The 21,849-nt window shown below is 41.5% G+C and overlaps 1 protein-coding gene and 1 long non-coding RNA gene across 2 annotated transcripts in view; one reads left to right on the top strand and one right to left on the bottom strand.

Moving 5' to 3' along the window:
• The window catches only part of LOC116155268 (uncharacterized), a 359,531-nt gene that overhangs the window by 237,222 nt on the left and 100,460 nt on the right, over window positions 1-21,849 (top strand). The gene's annotated exons all lie outside the window — the stretch shown is intronic.
• On the bottom strand, window positions 17,486-20,192 carry LOC135320004 (uncharacterized). Its single transcript, XR_010379148.1, has 3 exons — window positions 19,769-20,192; window positions 18,289-18,369; window positions 17,486-18,196 (listed from the first exon to the last, which is right to left on the bottom strand). It is a non-coding gene; the product is annotated as an uncharacterized LOC135320004 (long non-coding RNA).

Below are 21,849 nucleotides of genomic sequence, written 5' to 3'. Positions count from 1 at the left end.
TTAACCAAGCGCTATAAGTCTATAATAGATACCTGAAAGTTCTTGAACCATAGAGTAAAAAATGTATAGTAAAAGAAACAGGAAGTACAATTTTAAGTTCCCAAGAGATTGAAGGCCCAAAAAATAAGCTTTCAAATAACTAGATGGCAAAAAGCTACCAGAGCAAGCACTGAAAGTGGAGGTGAGGAAAACATTGATGAACAATAGTGCCTCAGAATCACAAAAGGCAGAATACCAGAAAAGGGGAAGAGAAACTCTAAAGAAGAAACCAAAAATATCAGAAAACTCAATGGATGAGATAATAACTGGGCTAAAGTCAGTCCTAAGCACACTACATAATGTAGAGGGACTCGTGAATGACTGTGAGAACAGGGGAAAAGAAATCCCTCGATCAGAAGAAGACACAGAAAAGCAAGGGCAAACCAATGCTAACATCGCTGTTGAATCCTGGATTAAGGCAATGCAGGAAAGAATAGGAATCATAGGAGGCCCAAATGAAAAAACAAGAGATAAAATAAAAAATTCTGAAAAAGAATTAGTAGAAAATTAAGAAATAAAATTGCTGAAAGCTAAGAAAGGATCATCTATACCAATTCAGGAATTACACAGGGTCCAAAGGAGTTGGAAAACAAATAGACCAACAAGCTATATAAGTCAAATAAACAAAGTTCATGATCATCACAGTGATGTAAAATGCACATCGAGGAAAGCAAATTATTAACAACAGAGCCTCCAGAGGGGTTTCAGCTGATATTTCGGCAGAAATATTGCAGGACGGGGAGGGGTGCCAGGACATAGACCATATCCTGAATGAGAAAAAGCTGAAATCTAGGGTAAAATATGCCAAATGACCGCGATTCCTAACAACGGCAGAGCTAGGGAATTCACTGACCAGCAAATCTTAAAAGAAATCAAAAGTTTGAGACTGATCCTAAAACAAACATTGAGAATCCTAACCTTAGTAGAAAAGTAGCAAGAAGAAATGGAAATAAGAGAACCAATAATGGAAAAGAAAGAAGACCATGAATTGCTAAGAAGAAAGAAGAAGAAGGCAAGGAGGACATCGAAACCCTAAAGATGGGAGAGGGAAGCAGGAAACAATAGGTGATTTTAAGCACTATCTTAAGTGAATCAGCTTATATGACTCTCTGCCTGAAGCAAAAGGAGAGATGCAAGGCCTAAAGTGTTTGCAAAACAAACAAACAAACAAACACCAAAAGGTTACAGTTGGCTGACATATACCAAAGAAACATGATTCTTCCAAACAGAATACTCAAAATGATGTCAGGGATCATTCAGCACGAATCGACACAGTATAACGGGTAGAATGTACTCAACACACTTGTATTCAGAAAACAGACGCGTGCATTACTATTCATAAATATTGATTCATAAGTGCTTATCGTGACTCAACCAAAACAACGGTTTTGTTTAAGATTTAGTCAAAGTACGTGATATAGAATTACAAGTATTCCAACAGGATGAATGAATGCCATATTCTACCCTACGTAGGGAAGGAATGGCATAAGCCTATAACAAAGACAAGTAGCTCTGCAACACTGTACTAAGAGCAAAAGAGACAGACAGGAAAGTGCACATTGGAATTGGTTTCATTTCTTGGAATTTCAGCCCCCATGAAATAAATGGATCAATCATCTGAGAGAGTGGGTGTTTCAGCAGAAAGAAACAGACGGATATGTATTCTGGGTGACTGGATATTACACAAACATGAGTTTCCATGAGTGGGTCTCTGTAGACTGTGAAGTTTTAGAAAGTTTAAAGACGTGTGAAACCATAAACTGAACATGGACACTCTTCCCTCCGTTTGCACTGTGTATACAGATCTGAACAAAAGGAAAGAGGGAAGAAAAAAGGACCATGGGACCCTTGTGGATAGAATCACATTTCCCTTAGGAACCTCTCTACTAATGCAGCCCCTCCCCCAAAACTGAATTAATGCAGCAACTACTGGGGATGGCAGTTACCGGTTGGATTCCAGGTGGAATGTTGGTGTGTACCGCGAGGCATGTTGTGGCTGGTGGAGCCAAGGTAACTGGGCAGAATTCCTTGGGTGGATTAGTGTGATGGAGGGGCTGCCGCCCTATGTGGAGATTGGCTTACATCTTTTGTTCGGGAAGCTGTGTAAGTTCGAGATACTGCTGCTGCCCAAAGACCTGAGTTCACGGGTCATTTTCCAGAATCTGAAAGGGCAGACAGTGGAAGATCTGCCTGTCATCAGCTTACTGGTGTGGCTCCGCGGTACATTCCGACTTACCCAGTCCTCTTGACTTCGACTTTATGGGAGACACGAAGAGAAGCTGGCAGAAAAGCTGGCCGCACGGATTGAGGACAGGTGCGAACACATTGATGAGAGTTGTTCTGCTACAATGGAGAATACTGGCATGGAGACAACTCTAGAGAATACCAGGCTCGAAAGACATTCATGAGACATACTGAACCTTGGTGATACTGACATAAACATACGGAGTGTCAACGTGCACTTGAGAAAGTTACTCGAATCTCTGCTCCAAGAACGGGTCCAAGATACCTGACGTCTAAAAGAGAAGAGATGGCAGAGATGTTAACAGCGCTCATGTTCCTGGAAGTGGTAGTGAGAATCCACACATCTCAACATGCATTTACAAATCATTCAGACCAAAATGCACCAAGCCCAGGTAAGCCTATTCCCAGGTTTGGGCCTAGATATCAAACACATGCACTCCACTCAGGAATCCATTTCAAATGATCAGAACCTGAGCTGCAATGAAGCCAGTAGGAGAAGATCAAGCCCCTCCTAGAATCAGAGTTCTTCCTCCTTCACACTCGGTGAACAGCAGTGAAAACCTTTAAGGTCAAATACTCTCAACTTAGCTCATAAAAAGTAATGATAGGAATTGAATAATTAGGAAATCAATATTTTGCTCACACAAACTAATGATGACCTTCCCCTAGATTCAGCAAATGCTGGGGTTATGTTTTCTTTGGGCTGAAGGGAGTGTGGTAAGTGAGGGGAAACTTTGACTGAACTTGAATATGTATTAGGCCTCAGTTTTTCAAGGCAGTATAGGTAATTATGAAAAGTCAGATAGTGAACTGAACTGTATCACTGGCCAAAATCATTAAAGAAACAGGTTATGTGGACCGTCTTTCCCTTCCGTCAAGCCCCGGGTAGAATATATCATTGAGGTGCAGATTTGGTTGTGTTAAATTGCCTTAGCGTACATGATCGTATGATTAAGCATTCTCATCACTGATAGAACAACACCTGGTTCTCAATAGCCTATCATAGCTGCAGCAGGATTCTCATAGTTAAATCCCTCTAGGTTCTTTTGGAATCAAGCCTAAATGTGTATATTTTGTATAGTGATTCTTGTATATTCCTAGAGAGGTATGTAACTCCTTCAAATGCCAACATTGCATAGTATGGGTCATTGGCAGCAAAGGGCACCACATGCACAAGGGAAACCAAGGTACGGTGCTATTTCATGGTTCCAGTAGTTATTTCATGGTTCCTAATGTTGTTGGAGGCTTCAACAGAAAATATTAACATGTTACCTTCAAATTTTTGGACTGCTGTTTTACATTGAGTCGGTCTAATTTTCCTTGGAGCTGACAAAATGTTACAAAAATTGACAAGTCTGGCTTCTAGGTTGATTTAGTAATTTTCAAAAACTAACTTCACTTTCATATAAATCCCAAAACATGTAAATGAATACTCTTATATTTCTTAACTTCAGCAACTGTGTTATCAACATAATGTCAACGCTGTTGTCTTCGAAAAATCCCTCCGATCATGGCTGTATAGAAAGCAGAGATAAACAAACATCCAATTTCAGTGAATTCTATGGGGAATGTGTTGATTTATCGATGCCCAGTAGGCAGAGAACCAGTGCAACCTGCTCTCACTCACTCCCATACACACAGCATTGTAAACACCCACTCACCCAGCCCTTGGCACAGGACACTTGCTGAAGAGTGGTCTGTTATTTCCAAAGACATGATGAGGCCTCAGAAAACCTGGAAGCAGGAGAAGGCAAAGTAGAGAATGGAAACCAGTGCAGGATCTGATCTCTTGTAATGGAGCATCAAAGGTGAAACTGATTTACTTGGACGTACACTCTGAAGCGGGCGGCACACATGGGATTGAATTTGATGTGCTGACTTTTAGAAGTTTGCACAGCAGAAGCTTGGCGGACAGAACTCAAAAAATCAGCAAAAAATATTCCCAAAATTGAATCTGAGACCAAGATCCGAGCTGCCAAATCTGAGCTAGCAGAGGCAGCGGGAAAAGAGGGATAGGGCTACGGATGATGGCACACGCAGAACTCAGGTATCTACAGTGCGTTGTGGGTTATGGTGGGTCCTTTCAAGAGAGCAAAGTGAACTGTGACCTCAGTGAAACAGCAACCACACTGGTGCGTAAGTTTGAGTTTATCGATATGTCCTTCGGCCACATCCACTGCATCTGTAGGACCAGGGACCTATTTGGCATTTTGCCAATAGAGCACGTGTGGGGCTCAATCAGAGATATCATGCATCTGGTCTGAGGGTTCCAGGGGGAGTTGGGGTTGAAATCAGTATTAAAAGTTTTAGGATCTGCTACATTCGTAACCTGGACTGGGATTACGGTCTGGTTTGAGGCAGAGGATGCGGAACAGCTCTGTGGTTGCCTTCGTGAACACATGACTGAAGGATGAGGGAACAAGGTAGAGTGGTCAAAGTCCACATCGTGAGAAGATGAAGCATTTCCTTCAGCATTACCTCCAAAATGCAGATGCTATATTTTGGATGGGCTGACATGGTACTGCACCGAGGAAACATAGGTCGGTCTGAGGGATCATTCCAGCAGGCCCTGAACTATGACATCCATACATACGTTTCCACTGGTTTTCTGTAGACAGAGAAAATCTGGGAAGGACTGATAACATTGGGATATTGCAATGGCAATAGAAAGTACAAGTTCAGTGTCTGTTGGATGTTATGGAGACACTCCAAAATGACATACAGAAGAATGCAGAGCTGAAAACCTTTAGAAGTTTCATTTCCACGAGAGGTAGTGCCCTGATCCCTTACAGAATTGTGAGATTAGCGTAATAAATACGAGGTTCTACTAATTGAAATACTATGGTGTTTTCATCCGAACAAAGGCAACACCAGCAATTAGAGATATACCAGACAACACACACAGGAAAAGGACATGGCATCAATGTCTAGGGATTATTGTCCTCACACTAATATCATGGAATTGCGTACACCAAGGAGACTAAAGTTTTCACTTAACAAAGCGCTATAAGTCTATACTAGATACCTGGAAGTACTTGAACAGTAGAGAAAAAGAAGTATAGTAAAAGAAACAGGAAGTACCATTTTCAATTCCAAAGAGATTGAAGGCCCAAAAAATAAGCTTTCAAACATTTAGACGGTTAAAAAGCTACCAGAGCAAGCATTGAAAATGGAGGTGAGGAAAACACTAAAGAACAATAGTATCACAGAATCACAAAAGACAGTATACAAGAAATGGGGAAGAGAAATTCTTAAGAAGACAAAATAATATAAGAATACTCAATGGATGAGATAATAACTTGGCTAATGTCAGTCCTAAGCAGACTACATAAAGCAGAGGGACTCGTAAATGACTGCGAGACACGGGAAACGAAATCCCTCGATCACAAGAAGACATAGAATAGCAAGTGCAAACCAATGCAAATATCGCTGTTGAATCCTGGGGTAAGAGGAAGCATGAAAGAATAGGACTCATAAGAGTCCCAAATGGAAAGCAAGAGATTAAATAAAAATTCTGTAAAGGCATTTGTACAAAAATCAGAATGAAAATTGCTGAAAGCCAAGAAAGGTTCATCTATACGAATTCAGGAACTACACAGCGTCCAAAGAAGGTGGAATTCCGATAGACAAACATGCAGCTGCAGAATTCATATAAACAAAGTTCATGATCATCCCAGTGATCTAAAATGCACTTCAAGGAAAGCAAATTATTCACAAAAGAGCCTCCACTGGGGTTTCAGCTCATATCTCGGCAGAAATAATGCGGGACGGGGAGGGGTTCCAGGACATAGACCATATCCTGAATGAGAAAAAGCTGAAATCTAGGGTAGACTATGCCAAATTACCGCGATTCCTAACAACGGCAGAGCTAGGGAATTTCACTGACCAGCAAATCTTAAAACAAATCCACAGTTTGAGACAGATCCTAAAACAAACATTGAGAATCCTAACCTTAGTAGAAAAGTTGCAAGAAGAAATTGAAATACGAGAACCAATAATGGAAATGCAAGAAGACCATGAATTGCAAAGAAGAAAGAAGAAGAAGGCAAGGAAGACATGGAAACCCTAAAGATGGGAGAGGGAAGCAGGAAATCATAGGTGATTTTAAGCACTATCTTAAGTGAATCAGCTTGTACGACTCTCTGTCTGAAGCAAAAGGAGAGATGCAAGGCCTAAAGTGTTTGCAAAACAAACAAACAAACACCAAAAGGTTACAGTTGGCTGACATATACCAACGAACCATGATTATTCAACACAGAATACTGAAAATGATATCAGGGTTCATTCAGCATGCATCGACCCAGTATCACGGCTAGAATGTACTCAACACACTTGTATTCAGAAAACAGACGCGTGCATTACTATTCATAAATATTGATTCATAAGTGCTTTTCGTGACCCAACCCAAACGACGTTTTTCTTTAATATTTGGTCAAAGTACGTGATATACAATTACAAGACTTCCAACAGGATGAATGAATGCCATATTCTACCCTACGTAGGGATGGAATGGCATAAGCATATAACAAAGACAAGTAGCTCTGCAACACTGTACTAAGAGCAAAAGAGACAGACAGGAAAGTGCACATTGGAATTGGTTTCAATTCTTGGAATTTCAGCCCACATGAAAAAAATGGATCCATCTTCTGAGAGTGTGGGTGTTTCAGCAGAAAGCAACAGAAGGTTATGTATTCTGGGTGACTGTATATTACACAAACATGAGTTTCCAAGAGTGGGTCTCTGTGTACTGTGAACTTTTAGAAAGTTTAAAGACTTGTGAAACCATAAACTGAACATGGACACTCTTCCATCCGTTTGTACTGTGTACACAGGTCTGAACAAAAGGAAAGAGGGAAGAGAAAAGGACCATGGGACCCTTGTGGATAGAATCACATTTCCCTTAGGAACCTCTCGACTAATGCAGCCCCTCCCCCAACACTGGCTTAATGCAGCAACCACTGTGGATGGCAGTTACCGGTTGGATTCGAGGTGGAATGTTGGTGTGTACCACGAGGCTAGTTATGGCTGGTGGATCCAAGGTAACTGGGCAGAATTCTTTGGATGGATCAGTGTGATGTAGGGGCTGCCTCCCTATGTGGAGATTGGCTTAGGTCTTTTGTTCGGGAAGCTGTGTAAGTTCGAGATACTGCTGCTGCCCAAAGACCTGAGATCACGGGTCAGTTTCCAGAATCTGAAAGGGCAGACAGTGGAAGATCTGCCTGTCATCAGCTTTCTGGTGTTGCTCCACGGTACTTTCGGACTTACCCAGTCCTCTTGACTTCGACTTTAAGGGAGACACGAAGAGAAGCTGGCAGAAAAGATGGCCGCACGGATTGAGGAGAGGTGCGAACACATTGATGAGAGTTGTTCTGCTACAATGGAGAATACCGGCATGGAGACAACTCTAGAGAATACCAGGCTCGAAAGACATTCATGAGACATACTGAACCTTGGTAATTCTGACAGAAACATACGGAGTGTCAACGAGCACTTGAGAAAGATACTCGAATCTCTGCTCCAAGAACGGGTCCAAGATTCCTGACGTCTAAAAGAGAAGAGATGGCAGAGATGTTAACAGCGCTCATGTTCCTGGAAGTGGTAGTGAGAATCCACACATCTCAACATGCATTTACAAATCATTCAGACCGAAATGCACCAAGCCCAGGTAAGCCTATTCCCAGATTTGGGCCTAGATATCAAACACTTGCTCTCCCCTCCACTCCACTCAGGCATCCATTTCAAAGGATCAGAAAATGAGATGGAATGAAGCCAGTAGGAGAAGAGCAAGCCCCTCCTGGAAACAGAGTTCCCCCTCCTTCACTCTCGGTGAACAAGGGTGAACCCCTTTAAGGTCAAATACTCTCAACTTAGCTCACAAAAATTAATGATAGGAATTGAATACTTAGGAAATCAATACTTAGCTCACACAAAGTAATGATGACCTTCCCCTAGATTCAGCAAATGCCGGGGTTATGTCTTCTTTGGTCTGAAGGGAGTGTGGTAAGTGAGGGGAATCTTTGACTGAACTTGAATATGTATTAGGCCTCAGTTTTTCAAGGCAGTATAGGTAATTATTATAAGTCAGATTGTGAACTGAACAGAATAAGTGGCCAAACACATTAAAGACACAGGTTATGTGGACCGTCTTTTTTTTCATTAAGCCCTGGCTCTAATTTATCATGGAGGTACAGATTTGGTTGTGTTAAATTGCCTTAGCCTACGTGATCGTATGATTAAGCGTTCTCATCACTGATAGAAAAACACCTGGTTCTCAGAAGCCTAGCATAGCTGCAGCAGGATTCTCATAGTTAAATGCCTGTAGGGGCTTTTGGAATCAAGCCTAAATTTGTATATATTGTATAGTGTTTCTTGTATATTCCTAGAGAGGAATGTTACTCCTTGAAATGCCAACATTGCCTAGTATGTGTCATTGGAAGCAAAGGGCACCACATACACAAGGGAAACCCAGTTTCGGGGTTATTTCATTGTTCCAATAGGTATTTCATGGTTCCTATTGTTGTTGGAGGCTTCAACATTAAAAAATTGACATGTCACCTTCAAACTTTTGGACTGGTGTTTTACATTGAGTCTGTCCCTTTTTTCCTTAGAGCTGACAAAATGTTACAAAAATTGACAAGTCTGGCTTCTAGGTTGATTTAGTAATTTTCAAAAACTAACTTCACTTTCATATAAATCCCAAAACATGTAAATCAATACTCTTATCCTTCTTAAAGTCAGCAACTGCGTTATCAACATAATGACAAAGCTGGAGTCTTCGGAAAATCCCTCTGATCATGGCTGTATAGAAAGCAGAGATAAACAAACATACAATTTCAGGGAATTCTATGGGGAATGTGTTGATTTATAGATGCCCAGTAGGCAGAGAACCAGTGCAACCTGCTCTCACTCGCTCCCATACACACAGCATTGTAAACACGCACTCACCCAGCCCTTGGCACAGGACACTTGCTGAAGAGTGGTCTGTTATTTCCAAAGACATGATGAGGCCTCAGAAAACCTGGAAGCAGGAGAAGGCAAAGTAGAGAATGGAAACCAGTGCAGGATCTGATCTCTTGTAATGGAGCATCAAAGGTGAAACTGTATTATTTGGACGTACACTCTGAAGCGGGCGGCACACATGGGATTGAAGATGATGCGATGAGTGTTAGAAGTGTGCACAGCAGATGCTTGTCTGACAGAACTCAAAAAAATCAGCACAAAATACTCCCACAATTGAATCTGAGACCAAGATCCGAGCTGCAAAATCTGAGCTAGCAGAGGCAGCGGGAAAAGAGGGATAGGGCTACGGATGATGGCACACGCAGAACTCAGGTATCTACAGTGCGTTGTGGGTTTTGGTGGGTCCCATCAAGAGAGCAAAGTGAACTGTGACCTCAGTGAGACACCAACCACACTGACACGTGAGGTTGAGTTTATCGATATGTCCTACGGCCACATCCACTGCATCTGTAGGACCAGGGACCAATTTGGCATTTTGCCAATAGAGCACGGGTGGGGCTCAATCAGAGATATCATGCATCTGGTCTGAGGGTTCCAGGGGTTGTTGGGGTTGAAATCAGTATTAAAAGTTTTAGGATCTGCTACATTCGTAACCTGGACTGGTTTGAGGTAGTGTATGCGGAACAGCTCTGTGGGTGCCTTCGTGAACCCATGAATCAAGGATGAGGGAACAAAGAAAAGTGGTCAAATTCCACATCGTGAGAAGATGAAGCATTTCCTTCAGAATTATCTTCAAAATGCAGATGCTATATTTTGGACGGGCTGACATGGTACTGCACTGAGGACACATAGGTCGGTCTGAGGGATCATTCCAGCAGGCCCTGAACTATGACATCCATACATACTTTTCCAATGGTGTTTCTGTAGACAGAGAAAATCTGGGAAGGACTGGTAACATTGGGACATTGCAATGGCAATAGAAATTACAAGTTCACTGTCTGTTGGATATTATGGAGACACTCCAAAATGACATATAGAAGAATGTAGAGCTGAAAACCTTTAGAAGTTTCATTTCCACGAGAGGAAGTGCCCTGTTCCCTTACAGAATTGTGAGATTAGTGTAATAAATATGTGGTTCTACTATTTGAAATACTATGGTGTTTTCATCCGAACAAAGCAACACCAGGAATTAGAGATATACCAGACAACACACACAGGAAAAGGACATGGCATCAATGTCTAGGGAAAATTGTCCTCACAGTAATATCATGGAATTGCGTACACCAAGGAGACTAAAGTTTTCACTTAACAAATTGCTATTAGTCTATACTACATACCTGATAGTACTTGAACAGTAGAGAAAAAGAAGTATAGTAAATGAACAGGAAGTACCATTTTCAGTTCAAAAGAGATTGAAGGCACAAAAAATAACTTTTCAAACAACTACACGGTTAAAACCTTACCAGAGCAAGCATTGAAAAAGGAGGTGAGGAAAACACTAAAGAACAACAGTATCTCAGAATCACAAAAGGCAGAATACAAGAAAAGGGGAAGAGAAACTCTAAAGAAGACAAAATATTATAAGAAAACTCAATGGATGAGATAATAACTTGGCTAATGTCAGACCTAAGCAGACTAGATAATGCAGAGGGACTCGTGAATGACTGCGAAGACACGGGAACAGAAATCCCTCGATCAGAAGAAGACATAGAAAAGCAAGTGCAAACCAATGCAAATATCGCTGTTGAATCCTGGGGTAAGAGGAAGCATGAAAGAATAGGACTCATAAGAGTCCCAAATGGAAATCAAGAGATAAAATAAAAATTCTGTAAAGGCATTTGTACAAAAATCAGAATGAAACTTGCTGAAAGCCAAGAAAGGTACATCTATACGAATTCAGGAATTACACAGCGTCCAAAGGAAGTGGAATCCCAATAGACCAACAAGCAGCTGTAAAATTCAAATGAACAAAGTTCATGATCATCACAGTGATCTAAAATGCACCTCAAGGAAAGCAAATTATTCACAACAGAACCTCCAGAGGGGATTCAGCTGATATATCGGCAGAAATATTGCAGGACGGAGAATGGTGCCAGGACATAGACCATAGCCTGAATGAGAAAAATCTGCAATCTAGGGTAGAATATGCCAAATGACCGTGATTTCTAACAACGGCAGACCTAGTGAATTTCACTGACCAGCAAATCTTAAAAGAAATCAACAGTTTGAGACTGATTTTAAAACACAAATTGAGAATCATAACCTTAATAGAAAAGTAGCAAGGAGAAATGGAAATAAGAGAACCATTAATGGAAATGCAAGAAGACCATGAATTGCAAAGAAGAAAGAAGAAGGCAAGGAGGACATAGAAACCCTAAAAATGGTAGAGGGAAGCAGGGATCAATAGGTGATTTTAAGCACAATCTTAAGTGAATCAGCTTAAATGACTCTCTGTCTGAAGCAAAAGGAGAGATGCAAGGCTTAAGTGTGTGCAAAACAAACTAACAAACACCAAAAGTTACAGTTGGCTGGCATATAGCAAAGAACCATGATTATTCAATACAGAATACTCAAAATGATGTCAGGGATCATTCAGCACGCAACGACCCAGTATCACGGATAGAATGTACTCAACACACTTGTATTCAGAAAACAGACACGTGCATTACTATTCATAAATATTGATTCATAAGTGCATTTCGTGACCCAACCCAAACGACGGATTTGTTTAATATTTGGTCAAAGTACGTGATATAGTATTACAAGTCTTCCAACATGATGAATGAATGCCATATACTACCCTACGTAGGGAAGGAATGGCATAAGCCTATAACAAAGACAAGTAGCTCTGCAACACTATACTAAGAGCAAAAGAGACAGACAGGAAAGTGCACATTGGAATTGGTTTCATTTCTTGGAATTTAAGCCCCCATGGAATAAATGGATCCATCTACTGAGAGTGTGGGTGTTTCAGCAGAAAGCAACAGACGGATATGTATTCTGGGTGACTGGATATTACACAAACATGAGTTTCCATGAGTGGGTCTCTGTGTACTGTGAACTTTTAGAAAGTTTAAAGACTTGTGAAACCATAAACTGTACATGGAAACTATTCCCTCCGTTTGTACTGTGTATACAGATCTGAACAAAAGGAAAGAGGGAAGAGAAAAGGACCATGGGACCCTTGTGGATAGAATCACATTTCCCTTAGGAACCTCTCGATTAATGAAGCCCCTCCCCCAAAAATGGCTTAATGCAGCAACCCCTGGGGATGTCAGTTACCGGTTGGATTCCAGGTGGAATGTTGGTGTGTACCGTGAGGCTTGTTGTGGCTGGTGGATCCAAGGTAACTGGGCAGAATTCTTTGGGTGGATCAGTGTGATGGAGGGGCTGCCGCCCTATGTGGAGATTGGCTTAGGTCTTTTGTTCGGGAAGATGTGTAAGTTCGAGATACTGCTGCTGCCCAAAGACCTGAGTTCAAGGGTCAGTTTCCAGAATCTTAAAGGGCAGACAGTGGAAGATCTGCCTGTCATCAGCATACTGGTGTGGCTCCGCGGTACTTTCCAAATTACCCAGTCCCCTTGACTTCGACTTTATGGGAGACACGAACAGAAGCTGGCAGGAAAGCTGGCCGCACGGATTAAGGAGAGGTGCGTACACATTGATGAGAGTTGTTCTGCTACAATGGAGAATACCTGCATGGAGACAACTCTAGAGAATACCAGGCTCAAAAGACATTCATGAGACATACTGAACCTTGGTGATACTGACAGAAACATACGGAGTGTCAACGTGCACTGGAGAAAGTTACTCGAATCTCTGCTCCAAGAACGGGTCCAAGATTCCTGACGTCTAAAGAGAAGAGATGGCAGAGATGTTAAGAGCGCTCATGTTCCTCGAATTAATAGTGAGAATCCACACATCTCAACATGCATTTAAAATCATTCAGACCAAAATGCACCAAGCCCGGGTAAGCCTATTCCCAGGTTTGGGCCTAGATATCAAACACATGCACTTCCCTCCACTCCACTCAGGCATCCATTTCAAAGGATCAGAACCTGAGATGCAATGAAGCCAGTAGGAGAAGAGCAAGCCCATCCTAGAATCAGATTTCCTCCTCCTTCACACTCGGTGAACAACAGTGAACCATTTTAAGATCAAATACTCACAACTTAGCTCAAAAAAATTAATGATAGGAATTGAATACTTAGGAATTCAATACTTAGCTCACACAAAGTAATGATGACCTTCACCTAGATTCAGCAAATGCTGGGGTTATGTCTTCTTTGGGCTGAAGGGAGTTTGGTAAGTGAGAGGAATCTTTGACTGAACTTGAATATGTATTAGGCCTCAGTTTTTCAAGGCAGTATAGGTAATTATTAAAATCAGCTAGTGAACTGAACTGTATAAATGGCCAAACACATTAAAGACACAGGATATGTGGACCGTCTTTCCCTTCCGTCAAGCTCCGGGTGTAATATATCATGGAGGTGCAGATTTGGTTGTGTTAAATTGCCTTAGCCTACATGATCTTATGATTAAGTGTTCTCATAACTGATAGAAGGACACCTGATTCACAATAGCCTAGCATAGCTGCAGCAGGTTTCTCATAGTTAAATGCCTTTAGGTGTTTTTGGAATTAAGCCTAAATCTGTATATTTTGTACACTGTATCTTGTATATTCCTAGAGAGGAATGTTACTCCATGAAATGCCAACATTGCCTAGTATGTGTCATTGGAAACAAAGGGCAACACATGCACAAGGGAAACCCAGGTTCGGGGCTATTTCATGGTCCAATAGGTATTTCATGGTTCCTATTGTTGTTGGAGGCTTCATCAGTAAAATATTGACATGTCACCTTCATACTTTTGGACTGCTATTTTACATTGAGTCTGTCTCTTTTTTCCTTAGAGCTGACAAAATGTTACAAAAATTGACAAGTCTGGCATCTAGGTTGATTTAGTAAATTTCAAAAACTAACTTCACTTTCATATAAATCCCAAAACTTGTAAATCAATACTCATACTTCTTAAAGACAGCAACTGCGTTATCAATATAATGTCAACGCTGGAGTCTTCGGAAAATGCCTCCGATCATGGCTCTATAGAAAGCAGAGATAAACAAACATCCAATTTCAGTGAATTCTATGGGGAAAATGTTGATTTATCGATGCCCAGTAGGCAGAGAACCAGTGCAACCTGCTCTCACTCGCTCCCATACACACAGCATTGTAAACACGCACTCACCCAGCCCTTGGCACAGGACACTTGCTGAAGAGTGGTCTGTTATTTCCAAAGACATGATGAGGCCTCAGAAAATCTGGAAGCAGGAGAAGGCAAAGTAGAGAATGGAAACCAGTGCAGGATCTGATCTCTGGTAATGGAGCATCAAAGGTGAAACTGTTTACTTGGACGTACACTCTGAAGTGGGTGGCACACATGGGATTGAAGATGATGCGCTGAGTGTTAGAAGTGCGCACAGCAGATGCTTGGCTGACAGAACTCAAAAAATCAGCACAAAATATTCCCACAATTGAATCTGAGACCAAGATCCGAGCTGCCAAATCTGAGCTAGCAGAGGCAGCGGGAAAAGAGGGATAGGGCTACAGATGATGGCACACGCAGAACTCAGGTATCTACAGTGCGTTGTGGGTTATGGTGGGTCCTATCAAGAGAGCAAAGAGAACTGTGACCTCAGGGAGACAGCAACCACACTGGCGCGTGCGGTTGAGTTTATCGATATGTCCAACGGCCACATCCACTGCATCTGCAGGACCAGGGACCAATTTGGCATTTTGCCAATAGAGCACGTGTGGGGCTCAATCAGAGATATCATGCATCTGGTCTGAGTGTTCCAGGGGGCGTTGGGGTTGAAATCAGTATTAAAAGTTTTAGGATCTGCTACATTCGTAACCTGGACTGGGATTACGGTCTGGTTTGAGGCAGAGGATGCGGAACAGCTCTGTGGTTGCCTTCGTGAACCCATGACTGAAGGATGAGGGAACAAGGAAGAGTGGTCAAAGTCCACATCGTGAGAAGATGAAGCATTTCCTTCAGCATTATCTCCAAAATGCAGATGCTATAATTTGGACGGGCTGACATGGTACTGCACCGAGGACACATAGGTCGGTCTGAGGGATCATTCCAGCAGGCCCTGAACTATGACATCCATACATACGTTTCCACTGGTGTTTATGTAGACAGAGAAAATCTGGGAAGGACTGGTAACATTGGGACATTGCAATGGCAATATAAAGTACAAGTTAACTGTCTGTTGGATGTTATGGAGACACTCCAAAATGACATACAGAAGAATGAAGAGCTGAAAACCTTTACAAGTTTCATTTCCACAAGAGGAAGTGCCCTGTTCCCTTACAGAATTGTGAGATTAGCGTAATAAATATGAGGTTCTACTAATTGAAATACTATGGTATATTCATCAGAACAAAGACAACACCAGCAATTAGAGATATACCAGACAACACAAACAGGAAAAGGATATGGCATCAATGTCAACAGAAATTTGTCCTCACAGTAATATCATGGAATTGCGTACACCAAGGAGAGTAAAGTTTTCACGTAACCAAGCGTTATAAGTCTATACTAGCTACCTGATAGTACTTGAACAGTAGAGAAAAAGAAGTATAGTAAAAGAAACAGGAAGTACCATTTTCACTTCCAAAGTGATTGAAGGCCCAAAAAATAATCTTTCAAACATCTAGATGGTTAAAACTCTACCAGAGCAAGCATTGAAATAGGAGGAGAGGAAACACTATAGAACAAAATATCTCAGAATCACAAAAGGCAGAATACCAGAAAAGGGGAAGAGAAACTCTAAAGAAGACAAAATAATATAGGAAAACTCAATGGATGAGAAATTAACTTGGCTAATGTCAGTCCTAAGCAGACTAGATAACGCAGAGGGACTCGTGAATGACTGCGAAGACACGGGAACAGAAATCCCTCGATCAGAAGAAGACATAGAAAAGCAAGAGCAAACCAATGCAAATATCGCTGTTGAATCCAGGAGTAAGAGGAAGCATGAAAGAATAGGACTCATAAGAGTCCCAAATGGAAAGCAAGAGATAAAATAAAAATTCTGTAAAGGCATTTGTACAAAAATCAGAATGAAACTTGCTGAAAGCCAAGAAAGGTTCATCTATACGTATTCAGGAAGTACACAGTGTCCAAAGGAGGTGGAATCCCAATAGTCCAACAAGCAGCTCTAGAATTCAAATAAACAAAGTTCATGATCATCCCAGTGATCTAAAGTGCACCTCAAGGAAAGCAAATTATTCACAACAGAGCCTCCAGAGGGGTTTCAGCTCATATCTCGGCAGAAATATTGCAAGACGGGGAGGGGTGCCAGGACATAGACCATATCCTGAATGAGAAAAATCTGCAATCTAGGGTAGACAATGCCAAATGACTGCGATTCCTAACAACGGCAGAGCAAGGGAATTTCACTGAGCAGCAAATCTTAAAAGAAATCAACAGTTTGAGACTGATCCTACAACAAACATTGAGAATCCTATCCTTAGAATAAAAGTAGCAAGAAGAAATGGAATTAAGAAAACCATTAATGGAAATGCAAGAAGACCATGAATTGCAAAGAAGAAAGAAGAAGAAGGCAAGGAGGACATCGAAAACCTAAAGATGGGAGAGGGAAGCAGGAAACCATAGGTGATATTAAGCACTATCTTAAGTGAATCAGCTTATATGACTCTCTGTCTGAAGCAAAAGGAGAGATGCAAGGCCTAAAGTGTTTGCAAAACAAACAAACACCAAAAGGTTACAGTTGGATGACATATACCAAAAAACCATGATTATTCAAAACAGAATACTCAAAATGATGTCAGGGATCATTCAGCACGCATCGAACCAGTATCAAGGCTAGAATGTACTCAACACACTTGTATTCAGAAAACAGACGCGTGCATTGCTATTCATAAATATTGATTCATAAGTGCTTATCGTGACCCAACCCAAACGACGGTTTTGTTTAAGATTTGGTCAAAGTACGTGATATAGAATTACAAGTCTTCCAACAGGATGAATGAATGCCATATTCTACCCTACGTAGGGAAGGAATGGCATAAGCCTGTAACAAAGACAAGTAGCTCTGCAAAACTGTACTAAGAGCAAAAGAGACAGACAGGAAAGTGCACATTGGAATTGGTTTCATTTCTTGGAAATTCAGCCCCCATGAAAAAAATGGATACATCTTCTGAGAGAGTGGGTGTTTCAGCAGAAAGCACCAGACGGATATGTATTCTGGGTGACTGGATATTACACAAACATGAGTTTCCATGAGTGGGTCTCTGTGTTCTGTGAAATTTTAGAAAGTTTAAAGACGTGTGAAACCATAAACTGAACATGGACACACTTCCTTCCGTATGTACTGTGTATACAGATCTGAACAAAAGGAAAGAGGGAAGAGAAAAGGACCATGGGACCCTTGTGGATAGAATCACATTTCCCTTAGTAACCTCTCGACTAATGCAGCCCCACCCCCAACACTGACCTAATGCAGCAACCACTGGGGATGGCAGTTACCGGTTGGATTCCAGGTGGAATGTTGGTGAGTACCACGAGGCTTGTTGTGGCTGGTGGATCCAAGGTAACTGGGCAGAATACTTTGGGTGGATCAGTGTGATGGAGGGCCTACTACCCTATGTGGAGATTGGCTTAGGTCTTTTGTTCAGGAAGCTGTGTAAGTTCGAGATACTGCTGCTGCCCAAAGACCTGACATCAAGGGACAGTTTCCAGAATCTTAAAGGGCAGACATTGGAAGATCTGCCTGTCATCAGCTTACTGGTGTGGCTCCGCGGTACTTTCTGACTTACCCAGTCCTCTTGACTTCGACTTTATGGGAGACACGAAGAGAAGCTGGCAGAAAAGCTGGAGGCACGGATTGAGGAGAGGTGCGAACACATTGATGAGAGTTGTTCTGCTACAAAGGAGAATACCGGCATGGAGACAACTCTAGAGAATACCAGGCTCGAAAGACATTCATGAGACATACTGAACCTTGGTGATACTGACAGAAACATACGGTGTGTCAACGTGCACTTGAGAAAGTTACTCGAATCTCTGCTCCAAGAAAGGGTCCAAGATTCCTGACGTCTAAAAGAGAAGAGATGGCAGAGATGTTAACAGCGCTCATGTTCCTGGAAGTGGTAGTGAGAATCCACACATCTCAAGATGAATTTACAAATCATTCAGACCAAAATGCACCAAGCTCAGGTATGCCTATTCCCAGGTTTGGGCCTAGATATCAAATACATGCTCTTCCCTCCACTCCACTCAGGCATCCATTTCAAAGGATCAGAACCTGAGCTGCAATGAAGCCAGTAGGAGAAGAGCAAGCCCCTCCTAGAATCAGATTTCCTCCTCCTTCACACTCGGTGAACAACAGTGAACCACTTTAAGGTCAAATACTCTCAAATTAGCTCACAAAAAGTAATGATAGGAATTGAATACTTAGGAATTCAATACTGAGCTCACACAAAGAACTGATGACCTTCCCCTAGATTCAGCAAATGCTGGGGTTATGTCTTCTTTGGGCTGAAGGGATTGTGGTAAGTGAGGGGAATCTTTGACTGAACTTGAATATGTACTAGGCCTCAGTTTTTCAAGCCAGTATAGGTAATTATTAAAATCAGATACTGAACTGAACAGTATAAGTGGCCAAACACATTAAAGACAAAGGTTATGTGGACGGTCTTTCCCTTTCATCAAGCCCCGGGTTTAATATATCATGGAAGTGCAGATTTGGTTGTGTTAAAATGCCTTAGCCTACATGATCGTATGATTGAGCGTTCTCATCACTGATAGAAGAACACCTGGTTCTCAATAGCCTACCATAGCTGCAGCAGGTTTCTCATAGTTAAATGCCTGTAGGTGCTTTGGAATCAAGCCTAAATATGTATATTTTGTACACTGTATCTTGAATATTCCTAGAGAGGTATGTTACTCCTTGAAATGCCAACATTGCCTAGTATGTGTCATTGGCAGCAAAGGGCAAAACATGCACAAGGGAAACCCAGGTTCGGGGTTATTTCATGGTTCCAATAGTTATTTCATGGTCCCTATTTTTGTTGGAGGCTTCAACAGGAAATAATTGACATGTTACCTTCAAACATTTGGACTGCTGTTTTAAATTGAGTCTGTCTATTTTTTCCTTAGAGGTGACAAAATGTTACAAAAATTGACAAGTCTGGCTTCTAGGTTGATTTAGTAATTTTCAAAAACTAACTTCACTTTCATATAAATCCGAAAAAAAGGATATCAATACTCTTATACTTCTTAAAGTCAGCAACTTCGTTATCAACATAATGTCAACGCTGGAGTCTTCGGAAAATCCCTCCAATCATGGTTGTATAGAAAGCAGACATAAACAAACATCCAATTTCAGTGAATATTAAGGGGAAAGTGTTGATTTATCGATGCCCACTAGGCAGAGAACCAGTGCAACCTGCTCTCACTCACTCCCATACACACAGCATTGTAAACACCCACTCACCCAGCCCTTGGCACAGGACACTTGCTGAAGACTGGTCTGTTATTTCCAAAGACATGATGAGGCCTCAGAAAACCTGGAAGCAGGAGAAGGCAAAGTAGAGAATGGAAACCAGTGCAGGATCTGATCTCTGGTAATGGAGCATCAAAGGTGAAACTGTTTTACTTGGACGTACACTCTGAAGCGGGCGGCACACATGGGATTCAATTTGATGTGCTGAGTGTTAGAGGGGTGCACAGCAGATGCTTGGCTGACAGAACTCAAAAAAATCAGCACAAAATATTCCCACAATTGAATCTGAGACCAAGATCCGAGCTGCCAAATCTGAGCTAGCAGAGGCAGCGGGAAAAGAGGGATAGGACTACGGATGATGGCACACGCAGAACTCAGGTATCTACAGTGCGTTGTGGGTTATGGTGGGTCCTATCAAGAGAGCAAAGAGAACTGTAACCTCAGTGATGCACCAACCACACTGACACGTGAGGTTGAGTTTATCGATATGTCCTACGGCCACATCCACTGCATCTGCAGGACCAGGGACCAATTTGGCATTTTGCCAATAGAGCATGTGTGGCGCTCAATCAGAGATATCTTGCATCTGGTCTGATGGTTCCAGGGGGCGTTGGGGTTGAAATCAGTATTAAAAGTTTTTGGATCTGCTTCATTCGTATCCTGGACTGGGATTACTTTCTGGTTTGAGGCAGGGGATGAGGAACAGCTCTGTGGTTGCCTTCGTGAACCCATGACTGAAGGATGAGGGAACAAGGAAGAGTGGTCAAAGTCCACATCGTGAGATGATGAAACATTTCTTTCAGCATTATCTCCAAAATGCAGATGCTATATATTGGACGGGCTGACATGGTACTGCACCGAGGACACATAGGTCGGTCTGAGGGTTCATTCCAGCAGGCCCTGAACTATGACATCCATACATACGTTTCCACTGGTGCTTCTGTAGATAGAGAAAATCTGGGAAGGACTGGTAACATTGGGACATTGCAATGGCAATAGAAAATACAAGTTAACTCTCTGTTGGATGTTATGGAGACACTCCAAAATGACATACAGAAGAATGCAGAGCTGAAAACCTTTAGAAGTTTCATTTCCACGAGAGGAAGTGCCCTGTTCCCTTACAGAATTGTGAGATTAGCGTAATAAATATGAGGTTCTACTAATTGAAATACTATGGTGTGTTCATCAGAACAAAGAAAACACCAGCATTTAGAGATATAACAGACAACACAAACAGGAAAAGGACATGGCATCAATGTCTAGGGAAAATTGTCCTCACAGTAATATCATGGAATTGCGTACACCAAGGAGACTAAAGTTTTCACTTAACCAAGTGCTATGAATCTATACTTGATACCTGATATTACTTGAACGGTAGAGAAAAAGAAGTATAGTAAAAGAAACAGGAGTACCATTTTCAGTTCCAAAGAGATTGAAGGCACAAAAAATAACATTTGAAACAACTGGACGGTTAAAACGTTACCACAGCAAACATTGAAATAGGAGGTGAGGGAAACACAAAAGAACAACAGTATCTCAGAATCACAAAAGGCAGAATACAAGAAAAGTGGAAGAGAAACTCTAAAGAAGACAAAATAATATAACAAAACTCAATGGATGAGATAATAACTTGGCTAATATCAGTACTAAGCAGACTAGATAACGCAGAAGGACTCGTGAATGACTGCGAAGACACGGGGACAGAAATCCCTCGATTAGAAGAAGACATAGAAAAGCAAGAGCAAACCAATACAAATATCGCTGTTGAATCCTGGGGTAAGAGGAAGCATGAAAGTATAGGAATCATAAGAGTCCCAAATGAACAGCAAGAAATAAAATAAAAATTCTGTAAAGGCATTTGTACAAAAATCAGAATGAAACTTGCTGAAAGCCAAGAAAGTTTCATCTATACGAATTCAGGAAGTACACAGCATCCAAAAAAGGTGGAATCCCAATAGACAACAAGCAGCTGTAGAATTCAAATAAACAAAGTTCATGATCATCCCAGTGATCTAAAATGAACTTCAAGGAAAGCAAATTATTCACAACAGAGCCTCCAGAGGGGTTTAAGC

The sequence above is a fragment of the Camelus dromedarius genome, chromosome 35 (assembly GCF_036321535.1).
Source record: "Camelus dromedarius isolate mCamDro1 chromosome 35, mCamDro1.pat, whole genome shotgun sequence".
NCBI classification, from domain to species: Eukaryota; Metazoa; Chordata; class Mammalia; order Artiodactyla; family Camelidae; genus Camelus; species Camelus dromedarius.
Note: the sequence above shows the minus strand (reverse complement) of the source record. Positions and strands in the feature narration are given on the sequence as shown.